This window comes from Corapipo altera, unplaced genomic scaffold (genome assembly GCF_003945725.1).
Source record: "Corapipo altera isolate COAL_440 unplaced genomic scaffold, ASM394572v1 104, whole genome shotgun sequence".
In the NCBI taxonomy this organism is placed as follows: Eukaryota; Metazoa; Chordata; class Aves; order Passeriformes; family Pipridae; genus Corapipo; species Corapipo altera.
The window spans coordinates 1,671,729-1,693,075 of NW_020884920.1; the positions used below are offsets into that span (position 1 = coordinate 1,671,729).

Below are 21,347 nucleotides of genomic sequence, written 5' to 3' on the forward strand. Positions count from 1 at the left end.
TCCCCTTCCTATGCATCAGCCTCAAGGGCTAAAGGAAATAGCTCCCCAACACAAACAAAAGGCAGCAAGAGGGGATTGTTAACTAGTCTCTTCCCTGGCCTGGCCTAGGAATGGTCCATCCAGAGACCACCGACAGCAGCAAGATGAAACACTTCAACCTGGAATGAAGCAAAGTCCTCACAACCATGACAGAACGTGAACAGTGGAGAAACCCAAAATTTTCATCAAAATAGCCAGAAAATCAGCAAACAAACCCGTGAAACCTATGCTACATTTCAATACCTTATATGGGAAATGCATACTGTAAAATCCCATTATTAGCTTATTTCCTGTTCAACTGTTCCAGACTTTATTCAGGCTCAGTTCTAGGAAATGTTTCACTCCTAAGTTCAAATTGCTCATGTCTTTCCTCTTGAGCAGTCTGGATGTTTTTGCTCAGTATCACAGCTCTGCATCAGGAGAACTGGGAGATTTCAGACCAGGCAGCTCCCTTGGCTCCACAGCACCTGCAAGGGATGCTCAGCCATGACCTAAATATAACAAAACAATGTATTTCACCCCTGTTGTTTCATCAGGCCCACTCGATGCTACTCCTACTCACATCCAGGAAACACCTCCACCACAGATAAAAAGCCTGCTCTGAGGCATCAAGGAGAAACCTCTTTCTCACCTTGTTTTGGGCACCAATGTAAAGACCTATAATAAATTACTGTGAGAAGTCTATGGACCATATTCTTAAATCCACTAAACTCAATTTTGTGATCTTAGATGGGTTCAGCATTTCTCCAGTTCAAGGGACTTCTCTGTTGGTAAAAATCATCTGCCTGGTACAGACAAATCTCTGGAGCTGGTCCCTGTGCCAGCCCTCCACTGAGAAGAACTGGGAGCTGAGATTGCAGTGGGTTGGGGGAAAATGCCACACTGGTAGGTGATGAACTGGAACAGCCTCCAAAGGACTTTATGTCCATGAGGCAAGTCATTTTCCAGCAGCTCTGGGACCTGGGAATTCAGTATGACAGAGGCTCCTTTGCCTCCCTGTGGCTTCCCTTTGGCTGTGCTGGGGCACCTCACCAAGCTCTGAGAACAGTCCTGCAGCCTGTAGAACATTTACTGAGGAAATGTGGAAGAGAAGAAAGTCTTCAATGTGATAGATCGAAAAATAGGCACAACACAGTGAATATCAATATCCAAATCAAAATGTGCTGTTCGAACAAACTTGGAAACCTTATCTTTTTAAATAGAAATACAGAGAAAATAACTATCCAGTTTCACCCTTTCATCTTTGTTTTAATCCTGTACCTTATTTATGACTTAACAATTGACTGTACAGTGTCCAATAAATTATGTATACCACTCCACCCTTCTCCAAAATGTTCCACATTTCAATTATACATCACCTTTTAGTTTTATCCAAAAAAAACCCCTCTTTAAAACTCACAGACTAAAACTTTCAGCTGACAGTGTAACGAACCCAAAGTCTATTAGCAGCAGCAGCAGATCTACACTAATATTCTTCCGCATAGCAGAATATAGGTGTAAATATTCTAACACCCCACATAGGATGGAGTGAAGTCCTAATCTTATTTCAGTGAAGTCATAATCTTATTAGACCAAGACTTGAATTTTTAAAGAGACCTTTGAAGGAGATGTCATCAAACATTAGTCTGAGGTACACAGGAACACACAGACACACAAGTTACCCAAAGTTGTGGTGGTGCTCATTTACAACTCCAAAGTGAAACAAGGGCATGTCTTTGATATAAATATAAGTGAAAAATAATATCACATCTGTCACTGACAACACATCATGATGTTTTTTCCTACTAGGGAATTATTGTTCTTAATTGATATAGTTAGGCCAAGATCTCTCACAGTGATTAATGAGTCGTAGTGTTTCTGCTTTTGGATGCTCAATTTGAGATTCATTAAACATCCTCAGATCTCCAATGATATGGATCAGGAGGCAGCCTCAAAGTTTCTCAGCCTAAAGGTCTGGCAGCCAATAACTGGGCCATTCAGAATACCACCAAAGAAAACCACCCTTCTGGAAATTATCATCTCCTAAAATACCAAATGCTTAAGGTCCCTATATGAAATCTGCCTTTTGATTTAATTCAGACTGAGTGTAGAATTTGTTTGGAAACTTTTCTTTTTGCCTTTATCCTCAGCATCTGAAATAAACACAAAAATGTCACAAAGATCAATATACCAAAATACTTTGAAAATCTGAAAAATGTGTTCCTGACTCAAGCCAAAATCTGTAATGCAATAAAAAGACTTATTTTCCACCTCCCCAGTAAAGGTCTGATGCTCCATATTCAGTTCCAGCCATGTGTCCTGGGCCTGCACCATGTAGAGAAAGCAAACTTTACATCCTGAATAAGTTAAGGCACTTGCTAAAGGCATAAACAATACAGCCAAGGCCAAAAACATGGTCTGATGTTTTTTCCTGTACCACACACCTGTTTATGAGACATCCAAAATCATTCTCTGGCCATTACAGCAAAAAAACAGCTCTTACAAATCCAGTGCTGCAACCATCCCAGCACCAAGCACAGGCTGTAATTAGGCTCTTCTCCAGCTCTGCAAAAGTAGGTGGTTGTATTTCTTGGGTTTGAAGGTTAAATTATTAGGGTCAAACACATGCAAAGACATTCCTGACAACCAAATTTTTTCAAGCAGGTTTTATTCCGGCATAAAAAGTAAGCCAGAAAATCAGTAGTTAAGTCTTCGAATGTTGAACTACCATGATTTCATCTTCTGTCTGAGCTGCAGCACCAAGAACACAGCAGCCTCTGTCTCCTGCCCCTGCACTGTTGACACCGACCATGCTCACAACCCTTTGTGCTCAACTGATATGGAAATGGTTTGATTTCTTGCCAGGATTTTTATGATTGTGCTGTAAGTGAGAACTGCTCAGAGGGATTTCTTTATTTTGTTGACAATGTATCGCTTGCCCTCTTTCCAGATGACTTATTCAGGTGATGGATGAAGAAAATAGGGCACCAGATCTGGTATTTAAGCTGTTGTTTCATGAGACTGCAAGAGAGCTGCAATGGACCAAGAGAGCTGCTCTGCACCCAGCATGTCCCGGGCTCAGCATCAGCACTGGGAGGGCTCTTTCTCACCCTCTCCAGAGCCAAAGCTTTTGACAGGCTTTGCAATTTTTTCACAGCTTCCCTAACTCCTCCCAGAGGATCTATGTCTGGTTACTCATGGCACTTGGAGTCAGACATTTGTTGCAATCAAGAGGTATCAAGGGCAGTTTTTTGGCTTGGAAGTGTAGTTGCAAGTGGGTCTCTATGAACCAGAATATCCATGTTTGGATCCAAAAGGAGATGCTAGCAGGACATCACTAATGCTTTCCAGGGGGATTTCTGCAGGTTTAATTCCTTGTAACCTTTCAATAGTATCATTCAAAAACAAATCACAAGAAAAGATTGTGAGCAGCAGAGAACATACAGAGAGCAGTGAACTAGTCCAACAAAGTGAAACCAAGAAATGCGTTTAGACATGAAATCTCTATCTATTCAATCAAAAAATACCAGCTGTCTTCTTAGGGAATATCAAAATTTAAAAGACTTTTTTTAAAAGGTCAAAGATATCAAAGGCTTGCAGCAAGTTTTAACACATAGAGTGTCTTCCATGAGTGTACATGGAATTGCAAACAACTGTGATCAGGCCTGGAATCACAGGGGCTGATCCTCTGCTGTCTGGCATCTCTGATGACTCCTGGCCACCTGGCCAGTTTGAACTAATTCCCTTCTCATGCCAAAAAGGCAAACCCCACTCAAACCAATGAGACTGCAGCTATTTAGACCAGAAAAAAAAAATTTATTGCAGTGACTGCAAAATAAATATGATTAAACACTTTGCTGATTTAATTCAGTAGCATTTTATAGACCCCATTTGCCAAGAGGCAAATGCCTGTGCTAAGAGGAAGCCAGTGGAGAGGGCAGGGCCAAGGGTTTCTCTTTCTCACAAGAAAAAGTGAGTGATAAAAATAAATCATCTCATCTGCTTTTACACCGGGGCTGCTTGGAGTCGACGTAGAATAGGAGTTGGAAAAAAAATGATGTGCACTGTGGGTAATATAGCACTGGCAATAGGCAACTGAGAAGAAGCTTGTTAAAACAAAGCCAGAGAAAGAGAATTCCAAGCACTTTCAGAACCAGACCATGGCAATGGCCAAAATAGGGAAACTATGTAAGACAATTTATCAGTTTCACAATCAGATTTCTTTCCAGCCCTCGCTGTGCTGAATGCATTGCAGGGAAGGAAAAATGGAAGAGGCAAAATGTATATGTGTTAGGCAAAAATGGAAAATCCTCGTTATACCTGCAGGTTATAATTTGTCAAGAGTTCAATCAGAACAATTTCATTGTGCAGGCAGCCTCAGGAAGCCTTCAATGTGTGTGCTATGCAGAGTTTTTTTCTTCTTTTGCTATCTCTCCAGCAAAACAAAGCCAGCCCTGTTTGTTGAGGACAGCTTTAAAAGATATGGAGCTGTTCTGGCATAATTCAACAAAAGACATGCAACATTTTCTCGCAGTGAGGCTGCCCTAGCAGGAGGATTCAAGCATTTTAAACCTTTCCTACTTACATACCTTTAAAGTTTAGTAAACAGAGTTGATAGTAACTCCACCCTCCTTTAGCTGTAGCTCTTGTGTCTGGGTACTATCTGGGTACTATTTTAAGATTTCTGAAGTGTGTGTGTGTGAGGGGGGGTGTTGTATGGGGTCTTCTTGTGTATGTCTAAGATTTTCTTATGATTCATTTCCTGAAAAGACAACAACTTTCTAGCAATTGTTCTAACAACAGCTTCCCCTGCTCTGTAAGGACAAAGAGCACAGAATTCAAACCAAACTGGCTTCAATAAACATCTGTTTATTGAAGGAATAAACATGGTACTTTACCACAGAATAAATTGCAAAGGGTCTCTGCAAGGCTCCCTCTGGAAGTATAAGGCTTCAATCCATACTGCTTGTTCCTAGGAATGCTGCAAGTCCTTGCTGATGTACACTACTGAAACCACCAAGAACTATTAATATGATTTACTGACTACTGAGAATAAAGGCAAAGCACCCAGGTAAAATAAAAGATTCCCTTTTAGAGGTATTTAAAATCAACAACCCCAAGCTTACAATTGCTTTAACCAAATATGTGGTGTCATAGGCATGTACCTAAGAAAGAGTCAGTACAGAAGCCTTAACAAAAACATTACCCATCTGCTTCTCTTAATGTCTTTTCCTGTTAGGACAGCAACAAATTAATTATAGCAGCTTACAAAGCTATTAACAATTTAGAATATTTAATTACTTCATTACAATGGCTGACAATTAGTTATTATTGCAATTAAGACATGCATTAATTTTACCATAATGACTATATAAGTCTTTGAAATTGGACATGAGAAGACTGAATGGCAGGGTAACATTTAAAGTCCATGTCTAATTCCATAACATTTATTAAGTCACAGGTCCACATAACTAGCAGACATGTGAAACAGAAAGAAATAAAAATCTGTCATCTTCTATTTCTGTGAAATATTTCCACTTTTACTGTTTTATGAAGTCCTTTTATAGGTTAATTAATTATTATAGCCAATGAACAGCATATAACTTCATGAGCAGAGCATCAATTCATTTTACAGACTCTACACATCTACGTGCCAATGGGTCACATCATCTTCACAAGTTAGCAACAACTTTCAGAGACAGTTTCTGCAGGGATCTTCATCTGGAAAACTATCTGCCATGGATTACTGCAACAAGAGGTATAAAAAGGGGCCAAACTTTGTGGCTCAAGAATGACAAGGTCCAATCCCACTCTCTATCCCAGTGCTTTGGCCTCTTTTCCTCCCACCCCTCAGAAGCATCACTTCATTGAAGTTACACTGCCAAGCCCTGGCTGAGGGAATGGATTATTTCCCTCTGTTCATGCCTTGTTGGACAGCCTGGAGTACCATGGCCAGTTTTGGGCTCCCCCACACAAGAAACACACTGACAAACAGTGAGTGCTCAAAGTAGCTCAGGGCCTGGAGCACACAGCAGATGCAAAGAAGGTGGGAGAACTGTGTTTGGTGTCTTCTGAGAACACAGTCAGGGAGATCCTATTGCTGCTAGGAGAAGAGGCACAAATTGGGACAGAGGAAATTACCAACCTATATAAAGGGAAAAAAAATTGCTATGAGGGTGGTCAAACACTGGAAGAGGGGCCCAGGGAAGGGGATTGTTTCCAAGCTGGGCAAGGCTCTGGGTTAGAGCAGCCAACTCTGCGCAGACCGGCTTCGAGCAGGAGGTCGGAGCAGGGATGTCTGGAAGCCCCGTCCACCTGCCGGGAGCCCAGGGCTTGGCACTGAGCTTCTCCCAGTGGGAGGGATGAGGTGGTCCTGGGCCCAGCCGCAGACACGGGGGAGGCAGGGGAGGGTGAGTCAGGAGGCCAGCTGGAGAAAATCCCATGCATAATGCACGGAAAATATGCTCTCTGTGTACTGATGGAGGAATATCTGCCCTCCTGCATGAATAATTGCAAAGAGGCTGTAGCCCAGCTTCCCATCACCAACAGCACTGCTCATCAGAAGAGCCTGTGCATACCAGGAGGCCTTGATTAGAAATTGGGTAACATGATTTTGGGGGGGAAAAAAGCAATTTGCTCAAAAAACTGGATATTCCTGTGGAAAACGGCTGATGTCATGTTCAATTTAAAATGTCTTAAAAGTTTTGAAACTGTCCAATTGTCCTACTGTGATATCTCCAGAGGATCTACTTTTCACTGTGAAATTACTTCAAAGTTACGTTTCTTAGTAATAAGTTAAAATCAAAATGAGGTATTGTTGAAAACGCTATTTCAGTTGAACTTAATCATATTTCTTTTCTTTTTTCCTCTGTGTGAGCATTCTCAAGATTTTCATCTTGGAACTAAGATTCAAGATGAGAAAAAAATTTAAATGCCAAAAGAAAAGCAAACAAGCAAAAAAAAAACCTCCCAGAGAAACTTTGATCAATAAAATACATTTTCTACTTGCTTATGATGTACAAATATATGCATACAGATACAGAGAAACACACACACTAGACTGTACAGGATTCTTTCTGGTTTAGTAGATACCATATAGTGATTAGGAACTCTCTCCTTGGCCAGCAGGTACCAGAGTCTAATGCAGAGACATTTACAGAGATTATATGCTGTAAGAACACAGCATTGCTGCAAGAATACTTTACTAAAACACTGATTTTGAGAATGCTGCACATACATCATTATTTGAAGCATAAAAGGGCACGGTAATGAAGTCAAGAGTATTATTTTTATGCACTGGCATCGTAGAAGTGACCCAAGGGAAGGCTTAGCACAATGACCAACCGTGCTCTTCAGACAAAGTGGGCCAAATTCAGCTCTGGTGTCACCAAAATGAGGTTGGTGTATCTGAGCTGACTAAAGAGGAGGATGACCCTTTATGTCCCCCATGATTTACATTTTCCCCACAATTAATTACTTGTCATTTTCTCAAAATTCTGGAAAAGCAATGGAGGACATCACACTGAAAAAAATAAGCATTTTAACTTAATAGTTGAAAGAATAAGCATTTTAACTTAGTAACTGAAAGAAAATGTCTTCTCCTGGGACCAAAACACAACATCACAAGAATAATTATCATCCCCAAAACAAACCTCTGTTGTTATTAATATGAAGCAAATTCCACCAGTGATAAAGGGTGACCACAACAAAGTCATATTCGAACAGTTTATCCCTCCTGGTACTTTTAAATCCTTTCACTCTTTACTTTCAAGCTCCCTCTTCTGGACTATCCCAATGAAGCTGGAGAGTCACTATGCACTCATCCTTACTTCAGGAATCAGGTAATAAAGCTGAAGAAGCCCTGGGCAAATGGCACTGATACAGATCTCTGATCACTGTGTCCCACTTCCATAGTTACTACAGCTGAAGTTATCTGAAATTACAGCAGTATAAGCTGAGATTTAAAGAGGTCCCAGAGGGTTGCAATTGGAAATGCACAATTATGCAATCTCTTGGAGTAAATGATGGAGAAGATGTCCCTCAACACAGGGACAAGGAACATATATCCCTAGGGATATTCTTATATAGGAACACAGGACATTATTTTCAAAAATAAACTATAATAAATTGTATTTCACATGTACATAAGTAAATATGAACAATACCATACTATACACATTACCTTACATTTCACATTATGCAGTGAAGAGGAATACCTCCCCCTCAACAATAATAGCACTTTCTGATTTGCTTTTCAGATTGAGATAGAGGACATTCTTTTATGAAAATTAAATTATATGTGTTTGTTTTCTTGCACTCCTGTGATTAGCAAATTTCTGACAAGAGAAAGTTTTATTCTAATAATTCACTTGATTTTCCTATTCAGAGCATGTCTACACACAAACTGTTGTGGTTGTGGAACTTGGACATGAACATATTAATCTCTTTTCTTTTTTTTTTTCAAATTTTTTTTTTTTGCACTCTGTGAAGGAATCACTTCCAACAGTTTTCTATAAATACAGGAAAATTAAATTGTATTTGATAATTATAATTGTTCCTTTGAATCATATACTTACTGCTCCTATACACTGTTTTTATGGCTATAGCTTGTGCACCTAGAAGAAAGATTTGAGTGCCACAAGACAGCACCTCTGCCTGGCAACTTAGAACTATTAGTTATTAGGCTAAAATCTTTAACCTTCATGCCTGGTGGCCCTTGCCATTAACATAAAAATCAGAATACTCCAAGAATGCTAAAGACGCTAAAGAATAACACGATGCTAAAGAGCAATATGATGCTCAATAAATGCAGTTAGAGGGGGTTTTGTTCATGTAAGGTAGTTTAGTACATCAGGAAACTCCTGGGGTAATTCTGATAATATATGTGTCGATATAAAGTGCTCCTGGAAAAGCTGGGGAGCGACAAGAGACCGAAGCCAAGGCTCTGCAGAGTTGTAGCTCCAAGTCACTCAGCGTGTGCTGCAACCAATCAAGCAGAGTTTGACACGCGTCTCCTCTGGCTGACAAGCTCATAACACACGGCTGCAGCCATCTCCCACATCTTGCTTAATTAATTTCCACCCTTGTTGTGAGCTCCCACACCTGGAGATACCAAACAGCTGCGTACAATAAAAGCACTTTAACCTGCGTTAGCGGATAGGATTCAATTTGGTTTGTAATTGGATCGGTAAATGAAACCATTATAAAATAGCTGATAGAGGTTCTCTAGAATGAGTCAGAATGGGTTTTTAAAAGTGTGTAAATCTAGTGTTAAGGAGCTGATGAATAAAATTCACATCTGACACAAAACCACATGTCCACAAGCCCTTGCTTTTCTATTTGCATATCTGTTATAGCTTACAGACATGTGCAAACTCATACACCCACGCATTTTCCTTATGTTTTCCTTAAGTTCATCATTACTCCCCTTCATCTGTGATTCACAGCATTTCTGAGATAGAATCTTCTACAATAAAACGAACCAGAGATAAAATTTTCCCAGACAATAAATACTTCTTTTGTAGGAGTTTTTTTAGCGAACTATCGCAATTAAGCGGCTTCATTTTTTACAGCTCCACTAATTCAAAGGAGAAAATAGAGATTGATTAGATCAGATGATACATGCATGTTTTCTTAAGTGGTCTGCATTTGCAGGGCTCCAAGGAAAGGGAGCTTTTTAAGCATGAAAAGCATAAATCTATAGATGCACAAACACAGACCTAAGGGCGCACTTCCTTCATACCTATGGAAATAAATTCAGACACCATTACATTACTTCCTTCCACCTTTCTTACTAATTTTCTTTCTGAGCCTTCACTAACTATTGCAATGCACATCAAAGACATCTTGAAGAGACCCAGCAATATCCCTGGCAGCAACACCTGCTCCTTCCAACCTCCCAGCACTCATTCCCCAGCAGTTCACTGTGTTTCTAAAACCTGCCCAGCAAATGCTGCACTAACCTCCTTCTTCCGCATTCTGCTGCAAACATCACAAAAATCACGAGTGCCCAGAGTTAAATTCTGCAATGTATCAGTGCACGGGTCTACTTTTATCTCTCCACAGCGATAGCAGATCTGGAAATCTCAGCTATGCTGGGCTTTCATTAGCATAGCTGGGATGGGAGAGGGGGAAAAGCAGTGTTGTATATGCCTTCCTGCATATCTGCAGTACATTTTTTAAATGCCTGGTTGAAAGGGAACATGAAGAATTCGCCAGGCAGGCTGGTGGATCAGTATTAAGGCTGACATTTGTGGTCACTTTTAGTCCAGACCTTCAAACACCTTTGCTTGGCTCTGTTAACTCTGTGTTTGCTTTCACCCTGGTATAATTTTTAAGCAATTTCTCAGCAGAAAGAATTATATTTTATGGCATTAAATAAAGAAGGATAAACTCAGCCCCGAAACAAATTGCAAAAAAACTTGCAGGAGTACATTATCACACGACTCATGTTGCTTCCTCCCAACTAAATTACCCTCCCAGTTTACAGATTTCTGTTTAATTTGGCCTCTGGCATGACAGAAAGGAATTTTTTGCCCATTTACACAACTCTATGAATCAAAGGTTGACAACAGTAAGCTGCTCCTCAGTCTGACTTGGAGGCATGCACCGAAAACCAGCCAAGTGCTGTACTTGCTCTATCAGGTCTCTCGCAGGAACCAGCCACGATATGGCCTGTAGCACCCATATCCCTCTGGGAAAAGAAATGCTTCACAGTTCCTTCCCCCAAAGACTTGAGGCATCAGCAGCTATAATTGCTCTGGATCTTGAATCCTGGCTGCATTTGCTACTGTGAACTGCTTCAACACCAGCACCTTACTCTGTCTGTAAGATGAGAACTGATTTAGGTTAGGTTTAAAAAATAGTTTTGAAAAAATAGAAGATTTTGCTGTTTAAGGAACATCACCGGTTTAAATATATTTTTTAATGTAGGGCAAGCAGGCTTTATCTGTATTGATATGAAATTCCAAAACACAATAAAGAAATGAAGCAGAAATTTCTATACCAAAGCCCACTTAGAAATAAATCCAATTAAAGGGAATAAATAGGACAAGAGAACAACTAATTCCTTGTCTTTGCTTCTCTTCAAGGAATATTCATATAAATCCCTGGTCTGACATTTATGCTATTTCATGTGACAGAGATCAGAAGCCTCCATAGCACAATGTTTTTGAACCATTTACTGCAGCAGCACCTTTATAACAGATAATAAAAACCTCTCCACATGCACAGAACATTTTCTATAGGCTCACAAAGGGTTTAACCCTGCAAGCTTTTATCCATGTGAATAGTCAGCACTCTAAGTTGGAATAAAAGGAGTAATTTAATGAAAAGGGGGTGGTAGAATCAGGGATTTGGAGTGAGAACATTCTGGGATGAAGAACATGTCTCTTATCTGTGCTGATGAAGTGGTTTGTAATCAGGAGTATTAGATATGTGCTTTGTGGTGCAGTAATAATAACAATAATAACAAGGAAAATTTTGAGACCAGTGCCTGAATTAAGTAACTGTCCTGAAGCCTTCAGGCTCCTTTATTTAAAAGGGAGGGTTTCACAACCCGTGGACCCACATCATAGGCTTCTTCTCTGTTCCTGTGGCCAGAGGAGGTGAGAAGAGGTCATAAGCATTTAGACTCCACTTTGCATCTCACTTTTTAGGGGAGGACATCAGGAGAGACCCCACCCATGGCTGAATGGCTCAAGATAACATTCAGATGCAATGCTCATGCCTAAGTATAAGGGCAGGAAAGGGCACTGTCCGTGCCTGTTTGGGGGTGACAGCCCAGACTGATTTGCAAAGCAATGCTCCTTTGGGACACTTCAGTTTGAATCTAGTCTGAGATGGTTTCACACCAAACCAGATGCAATTAGAAAGAAAAACTTTAATAAGGACACCGCTGAGAAATTTCCCTTGGTGAGGGTCATAAGAGAAGGGAGGCAGAAGGCAGCAAAAAGTGTTTCTTAAATGGAGGAGACAAAGATGGCAGGAGATAAAAAGGTCAGACTAGGTGGTCTAAAGGTCCCTGTTAGCCCTAAACTCAGTGACAGATACAGAAAAGCAAACACTTGATCTCGGAAAGATTTGCTCATACAAAGAAAAAAGCCCAGAGAAGAGGCAGCAATCAAAGCAATGCTTCTACCCTGGTAGTAGGTAAATACGTGATGAACCACACAAATACACAGGGGTGCTCTGGGCCACCTCCCTCTCCACTGGACACAGCAACTTGCACTCACATTCCTGAGATTCTCCTCAGAAAACACACCACACGCTTTCTGCACCACCTCAGCAGCAATATCAGAGGTTATTAAAAAAATCTTAAATGAATAAACCACTTGAAAAATAAACTGCTGATGTGCCATAGGATTTGTAATACTAAGTTGACTTTAAAATAGACTAATACATGCAAAGGTCACTAAAATATTTATATTAATGATGGAGCTGAACACTAAGCAGATATTGACTTCTGTTAAGGTGAACCTCAAGATTTATTGGCTTAAGAAGTAAACATTGACTGAGATAAATCCAAGGTCAATATTTACTACCAAGGACAATAAATCTTGGTGGCCTATGCAACATGAAATAAATAAATATATATGTATATATACATTCATAGACACAAGTATATGTACAGATATTTACACAAATTCTTCAGAAGAATGATCACCAACCTCATTTTCTACAGCATGTTTTCTTAATTATGCCAGAAAGAACCAATGAACAATTATGGACCAGTGTTAAGAGGCATCTATTCAGCACTGTTGATATCTTAGGGTGACATTTCTGCTTCTCCAAGTGACTCTCCGTGCCCTCTGAGCCAGGTAAAGGTTTCTCAGACACAGAAGGAAGTCAAACCAGCTGCCCTATTTCCATCTTGGCTTGAGAACCCTTGCTTATAACTCAAGCAGCAGAATTACATGCAGCAAAGTAGTCTGAATATGTTTCAAGCTCTGGACTTATCGGCCAGAAAGATTTCTGATGGAGCACTTCTGAATTCAATGTACCTTCATCTAAGGTCAAGTTTCTTCCCACGAGAGACAAGTGCAGGAGGGGAACACCTGGATGTTCTGGAAGTGTTTTAACAAGAAGCACTTTTACTGTATTTGTGGTCAATTTTCTATGAGCTCAGAACAAAGATGTATCAATCAAATCTAGCAAAATAAATAAATAAAAGCATTGGATGACTTTCAGAGTTACAGGCTTTTTCCTTGAACTAGAAAAGTAAATAAATTTAACAGGGGTGCTGACAAAAGTAGACCTTCTTCCTCCAAACATTATACAAGATCTAAGCCAAAAGGAAACAGATGACTTTGTGTGTTTGTAGGAAGTGATTAGAGAAGATAGAACTTAATTTATTAAGATGGGAGACGGTGATTCTTTTGTTGACTTTTCAGGTCAAGTGTTAAAACCTTCTGCAAATAAGGCAGTAGATACACTTCAACTGAGCCTTGGTGGTTCAGGAGACCAGGCTTTCTGATACTCGAGGTTTTTCTCGTTCTTTGAACAGTTGTTTTGGAAAGCCAAGCGAGAGAAATTTGCAGTCCTTTCCTGTGCTTCCTGGTGGCCTCTCCTCTGCCAACTGCACCAGTCTGGGTGGGCAGCTGGAGGCTGGTTTGGACCAACCTACACTTACCACCCCAACACAGGACGCTGCTTAAAGCCAACAGGGACAGCTCCCACATGACTTCTCAGTTTTTTCCTACAAGGGACAACAGAACAGGCTAAAAAGAATAAAGAAAGAAAGGAAATAAAGGAGAAAAGTAGAAAAGAACAAAATAAAAAAAAAGAAAGAAAGAAAAGACAGAACAAAGTGCTCTAAAAGAATTATTTCATTTATCTACCAGCCTGACAAGCCTCCTGGAGGAATGTGGTGCTGTGCAGGCAGTGCTGGCCACTGGATTTGCAGGAAGGAAGAGCAATTAGAAGCACTGGGCAGGAAAAGGCCTGTTAGCACTCTTACCTTTAACTTAATCTTTAATCTCCTCCTATGCCTCGAACTTGTCACCACAGGCATTAATCACCTTGCAGGTCTTATAGTCAGCTCAGGCTCATTTATATTATTTGTTTTAATGGCCTCTCTCATGCCATTGGTGTTCAGCAGTGGGTGTATAGTTCTGCCCTTATTTCCTGCTGGCTGCTTTGGTCTATCAAAGCCATGTGGTTTATTTTTACACAGGTTTCCTAAGGCTCCAGTATAGCCACAGGTTTCAGTGATCATATCACAGTTGACCTCTACAAGGAGTACTCCAAAATAATCCATGAAATATTATTGCTCCAAATATTTTAGAAGCCTCTGAACTCTCATTAATATGAGCACTGTGTATTTCATTGAATTTTATTAATGTTCGTAGTAATTCAAGGAAAGGCAGAACGGCTGCACTCTAAAGCAGGATTTATTTCTTAACTTGCAAAGAAAGGAAAAGCGATTTTCAACTGTACAAAAATTGGAACATGAAAGATAATAAACTGACAAGCAAAAGACAAAATGTCTTTGTACTCTGTCTTCTAAATCCAGATGAGATCTCAGGCTAAGTGTTCTCTCGACAGACAGAACCACTATATAAAACTTATAGCCAGGATTTTCAAAATTAAAAGCCAAAAAATCCACATTTATGGGTTTTCAGAAGAACTGATAATTTCAGAACAGTCCTGTTCAGGAAAAATACGATGCCAAAATAGACTCAGTTAATAAGCACAACTTTGAAAAGCTCAGCAGAAGACTGTTGTCTCCTTTGAGTAGAATCTGTGTCCAGAACATGCAGATCTTTTTTCTGGCAAACTATTTACCCCTGTGAGGATGCTCTAGAAAGGACTATCAGTGAACAGTGATAACAATTACAATATTCAGAACATTTATATTTAATGTCACTTTCTCTTTGAAATAGTGCCCAAAAAATTCCCTTAAAAATTGAGTTCTTTTGGCTACTGTGAAAATCCCACTATGAATTCTTAATGTAATACCATATATATATTTTATATGGTGAACTCATTTACATGCTGGAACATTTTATATGGTAATTATTTCACAGCATGCAAAACTATGAGGAAATAACGAGGAAAGTTTTGGAAGAGATTTTAATAGAGGTAGTGACTCAGTGACCTGCTGGGAGAAAAAAAAAGGAAAAGCATAAATGTCTTTCAGTTTCATTTGTTTTAATTACAAATGGAAATTTGTAAATATGCTGTCTATTTCAACAGCATTTTGAGGGAGAGACAGCCAAGTTGTTCATTTTCTTGCATTTGAAAGCTAAATTTGTCAGACATCCCACAATCTGAAATTCTTATCGTGAAAGGCTCAGGAGGGTATATTTTTCCTGATGTGAAATCAGGGTTGCATCATGGATGTCTGACATTTTAATAATCAACTCAGAAAAGACTGAACTAAAAGTCACTTTGCTTATCATCTTTGATGTCTATGGATTGATGTTATCCCAAGGTAACCTGGGCAGCTATAGATTCACCATTAGTCCAAACTCAGTAATGCAAGGCTTGAAGACAAATTTTTGAGTCAAGAATAATGAAAGTCAGAGAGGTAATTGAAAAATGAGACACACTGCAATATCTGCTTTCTGCCTTTATTTGATAACTGATATTCTAGACAAGATAAATCAATCAATTCTTCAAGCAAGCAGGTTCAGTGCTGTGAGGTAAACTGCTGGCTAAAATGGGAAAGCTGATTAGGAAGAAGAACCATTATGTGTTTAAGGCAATGATTTAAGGTAAAATTAACAACAGCTGATATTGGAACTGGAAGAACAAGCCCAGAGGTAATTTTATTAAGAATATTTCAAGGCCCAGTCCTAAGAAGTGGAGATTCTGTGTTCGGAGGGATTGCACAGAGGATGCTTTTGATGACTGAAGTAATAAAGTTGGATTGAAATTCAGTAATCTATCTAACATGAAAGGCCATGCATGCTGAAGTTACAGCAACAATTTCTACTTTAATCTGAATTCATTAAACCACTGGATAACCGTAAGCCACTGGCTTACCCCTGGCTGGGAAAAAGGCAAACCCACCCTTTATCAGTATAAACTGGGTCACTTTCAAGTGAGCAAGGAAGTGTTAATGCCATTTGTAAAAAGCACTTCTGTAAATTATCTCACTTCAATGCTGTGCACAATTCTAATCAACCAAGGAACAAAGAAACAAGATGCACTTGGCTCAAAAATGATGCAGAAAAAAAGTATTCTGGGGCAATAAGGGCAATGGAGAGCCTATCTTTATAAAAGAAGAAAAGAGTATGAATCATTTAAGTAAGTAAAGAACAGATACCATTTTAATTTATAAGTACATAGAGATGAGAGGCAAGGGTAAGGGTGAACAACAGAGTTGAAAGAGTTACTTTAACTAATGCACAATGAAGCCATGAAAAATCAACACATATAAACATTTAGTCTGGAAGTGAGATGCTCTCTTGCCATGGGAACAGTAGTGTTGTGGAGCAGCTTTCCAACAACTGCAGCCCAATAAATTGAAGAAAACAAAAACATCTTCATTTAGGCTAGATGACTTGGTTTTCTACAGTATCAGATGGCTGAACACGGTGATTCAAGAGAACCCTTTCAGATTGTATTTCCAAGGACAAGTAAAAAGATGTTTCCTAGCAGGGCTACGAAGAGTAAAACAAGTGCAGGATCACTGTCAGAGAAGACACACTGATTTCTGCAGCCTGCTCTTGTAACCGAGACAAAATAGCTGGAAACCTCATCAGATTTGTTCCTCTCAGCTTTTTAAAAGATGAGAGGCAGTGCCAAACACTCAAAACAATAACGTCTTGCCTTTATAAACAACCTTTAGTATCACTGGATACAAACCAGAGCCTTGGACATCTGCTGAGCATGCCTATTGCATTGGCATCAGTGCTCTCCCCCGGCTCGCACGGAAGGTGACGGGGTCAGGAATGAGACATCTCGTTCTTCAAAAACAATCTCCCCATTCTGCCACTGGTGGCTTTCAGAATCCACCTCCCATAGCTGAAGCCTGCTGCGTTTTGCCCTCTTTAGGGGGTTTTTGAGCATCCTCTAGATGCCAATTAGAGCTGGAGAAACTGCCTAACTGCATGGGCTGTGCAGAATTCCTGACTGTGTGGAGTTCAGGCTCCTGGCACAGCCATGGGTGATGCTTTGTGTCCTGGTACATACTGGGAGCAGATTGTCTGAGACTATGTAAGAATTTCATTATTACAGATGTAGCTGGGACTGCCTTTCTTGCAGTTCCCCCAAAACACCCTTCTTTAGCCTGTAATCTGTCTGCTAATAAATGTTATTTTTACACTGCTCTAGCCCTCTCTGTATTTTGCACATTCCCACCAGAGATGCAGACAGCCTTTATCCAGACAAACATGCCGGATGGACAGGGAATGACAGTAATTGGAAAAGGTCAGCACCGGTGGGGCAGCAAGAAAAAAGGTGTAAACACCAAATAATGCTATCATTCCCATAACTCCTGAATTTCCCCCACATTCTTCCACCCTTGCAAGGAGACAACCCCACTTGGCACAGCCCATCATCGTGCTGGATGAGATGCAGAACAAACCAGTGCCACATGCCACAAAGTGTTTCTTCAGCTTCAGCTAATGGGATGATTAAACCAAAACAGAGCTGTGGATGAACACAGCAACTGGTAAAAGCACTGGGTGATTCAACCAAGTCCAGAGGGAAGGCAGATGTTTGGGTACTGGAATAAGCAGCGTGAGATCATTAGCACCCAGCTGGTGGATGACAAGAAAGGCAAAGGAAATGTCTGAGGTCTCCTGTTTCTTCCTTTCACCGGTCTGAAGGCCGGACAGAAACACGGGCATGTGTAGGGGAGTGTGAGCTATTTTAACCAAAACATTTCATCCATCCCTAAATATGGTCACAAGATTTTAGATACTTGGCTTACTCTTAAACAGTGAGATTCTGAATTATCTCCAACTGTGTAGGCTGTAAAAGAAAATGCATAAACCAGCAATCCTGCAAACTCCCTAGAAACGTATTCCCTGCCAGTTTTTTCTCTGTAGCTGTTATATTAATCAGTGTCTTAAGGAATTAGAATGCCCTGTGATTATATCTCTTTCAAACCTAATAAGCAATGCTTTGCAATTAACTTCAACTCACTCTCCTTAATGTCATTATCTATCATCTAGAGCTTTGAAATACACCAGAGAAAAATGCCAAAATTATGGCTCCATGTATATGGGCTGCATTTTCCTTTCAGTGAGCAGCAAACAGCAGTATTTCAGTGGCATCTTGGTTACTCTCTTAAGATTTCTAAACCAAATGGAAAAAATGTGAAAAGATCAGCTGTTCTCAAAAATACTGCCAGAAAAACATATTCGGGGGATTTTGCCGGAATCGGAACTCAAATCATTTTCCGGAATCTGGCCCCAAACCAAAACTCAAGAGATCAGCCCAGATTTCAGGCTTCAGTTTCATATCTTATCAGATAATTATATACAAGTTCATCTTTCAAAGCAACTTATATGCACATGTGTGTAAGTGTGAGCGTACACACAGTGAGTGTGACGCTGGAGTGCAGTCAATGGATTTTATTTCTGTACTTGTAAATTTATATAGCCTCACAGAAACATCTCTCCTCATCTGCCACATTAAAGTGTTATATATATGGAATGAATGGTATAAGGCATTATCAACATAAATTTGGAATAGTCAAGTTATTTATAAACAGGCTTTGCAATATCAGATTTTAATTGACGAATGTTGATAAAAATGGAATTTATATTTCCTTTCAAGACTAATAGGCTAGAATTATTTTTTTTCTGAAATTGAACAGATGCCAGAAATAAATCAGAAATTGCAAAGTGGAAGAGAGCTGTGAGGCAGAGGGCTGAGGGCCGGGAGAAGGAGAAAAGTGGAAAATTACCAGAATGTAAACTCAAGGGATTTAAGAGGGAAGGGCAGAGTGGCATCACTGTGAATTCCACAGGAATAGAGGTAGAAAGAAAATTCAAGTTGACCAGAAATTATAATCAGTATTGTAAGTCAGGGACTAAAAGCATTGTCTTAGTTAAACCCTGAGTTTTCAATAAAAGTAGCTGCAATATTCTACCAGCACCAAATCACCAAGTGCAATAGATGGATTTTTTTTTCAAGCAATTGACAGAGCAAACATGGGCGAGTCTTCTCTTATCTCTCATTAGCATTTCAGAAAAAAACTATTATGAAGTTGCTTTACTAGGTGGCTTTTAATTATGCTGATTTTTCATGCCTGTGTGACTGGAAAGCTGGGTCACTACCAAGAGGCTGAATCTGGGAAAAAAGAACTAAAAACTACTAAGAAAACTAAAAGAAAAAATGGAAACTTTCAAAAATGACAATTAGGAAAATATACTGGGTTTAAAGTCACACACTTGCAATCTAAGCAATTTTGCACCGATGCAATATTATTCTCCTGCATACTAAATCAACACAAAAAAAAAAAAGGAAAGGAAAGGAAAAAGCAGACTCCAGTAATGAGAAGACATTAATTCAAACACATTTGAAATATACTCTACTTTACATGAGACTTCAAGTAACTATGAAAGGCAGACAAGTTTAAACCACTGCCAGAATTTGTAAAAACTAATTAGCCACTTTCTGACTGAATCAGTTTTATGAAAGACCTATCTAAGAGCACAGTTTAATTCTCTCCTACCAATATTTTCTGTTGTTTTGCTCCCAGTTGACAGCTCCTTTACTTTGGCCGCCAGTTTAATATCGATTAATCCTCCTTCCCGTAGCAGCTCCCACTGATGTCCACTGAGCTCCTCCAGTTTCCACAAGCTTTGCAGAGATCCACTTTCAGGATCAGACACTCACTTCCTAATTTTATTCATCAACCACAATAGCAATGGATATCCAAAAAGTGGTCAACATGGATAATGGTTACTTACCCTTCTTAATAAAAAGCCCAGAGCACAACAGGCAAAGAAGACCTTTTAAGAGTCAACTATTATTAAAATAAATGTACTTCACAAAGCTTTCCATCATTTGCTTTTTGCTGCTATTCATCCTTTCTACTGGTCTTCTGCACAGTTTGTATCAACCTGCAGATCAGATCCTATAGCTGGATTCTCCTTTGTCCTGAGACTTAACAGAGTTAGATGTCATTAATAAGTATTGATTTACATCCATAAGGATCTTCTACTTCTGCCTAAATTATCTGATCCATTAGCAGCAGTAAACCGAGGACTAAACCACATGTGTTCAAGGGACTGGAGGAGTTCAACGGTCCTCAAAACTACTTAGGCCTTAGAGAAGGAAGAAGTGCAGTGGCATCTCCAAGTGGAGTCAGTAATTCATCTTTACTCAACCAGTAACAGAACCCACCCTGCTGTGTGCGGCTGTGGTGATGCTGCAGTGCTGTGTCAGGACCCCCTTCCATCCCTGCAGCAACAAGTGGTACCCTGAGCCCTCCCTCAGCCCTGCTCCCCTGATGAGGCAGGGATCGGTGTCTCAGCACTGAACCTCACGTTTTCTCACCCAGAGGGTCGCTGTTCTCTCTCCTACTTCGCATTCCACGCATTTTCACATGTGTAAAGGGAAAGCAGATGTGCCATATTTTTAGCTTAACCAGTTGAAAGGAAAAGCAAGGGAAGCTAAAATCAGAAGTATTATTTTGCACTATTGAGCATATTAATGACGCCTTTCCAAGCTCATCAACATTCCCATCAAAACTAACATGTTAATTTATATTCTTCATATAGTACTAATTATGTGTACAGCAGCATGATGGGATGTACGAGGAGCTATCTCACTACAAGAGATGAAAACATAATGTTCTGATTCTGACCTCGTGATGATATACATAATTAATTGCTCCAAAGAACACTGACTATAATAGGACTAAAATGTGGTTCTGAGAGATGCTTTAAAGATCATGTAATTATAAAAGATGCTAAATAATTTTATTTAGAGGTGGTGGCAGTGATGCAAAGTTCATTTGAAAAGGCAGAGGAGTAAGGCAATTCTGACCCTATAGCCCTTCAGGATTGCAAAGAATGGATGTTTTCCACTTGCAAAGAGCTATGAAGAAACCCTACTATAAGCACTACTACTGTTTTTTCAATCCCATTCTCCTTCAACTATACCTGTAACTGAAGTACTTCTGATCTAATCAAATGCATAGATATGTCAACAAAAGCATTAAGGAAATTGTACAATTATAAGTAAATTATATGGAAATTCTTTCCTCTGAGGGGTTTGAGGCACTGCCACAGGTTGCCCAGAGAAATTGTGGCTGTCCCATCCCTGGAAGTGTTCAAGGCCAGGTTGGATGGGGCATGGAGCAACCTGGGCTAGTGGAAGATATCCCTGCCCATGGCAGGAGATTGGAACCAAATGGTATTTAA

At 39.8% G+C, this 21,347-nt stretch overlaps 1 protein-coding gene across 2 annotated transcripts in view; it reads right to left on the bottom strand.

The window, feature by feature from the left end:
* The window catches only part of PRKAR1B (protein kinase cAMP-dependent type I regulatory subunit beta), a 91,664-nt gene that overhangs the window by 40,046 nt on the left and 30,271 nt on the right, over positions 1–21,347 (bottom strand). The gene's annotated exons all lie outside the window — the stretch shown is intronic.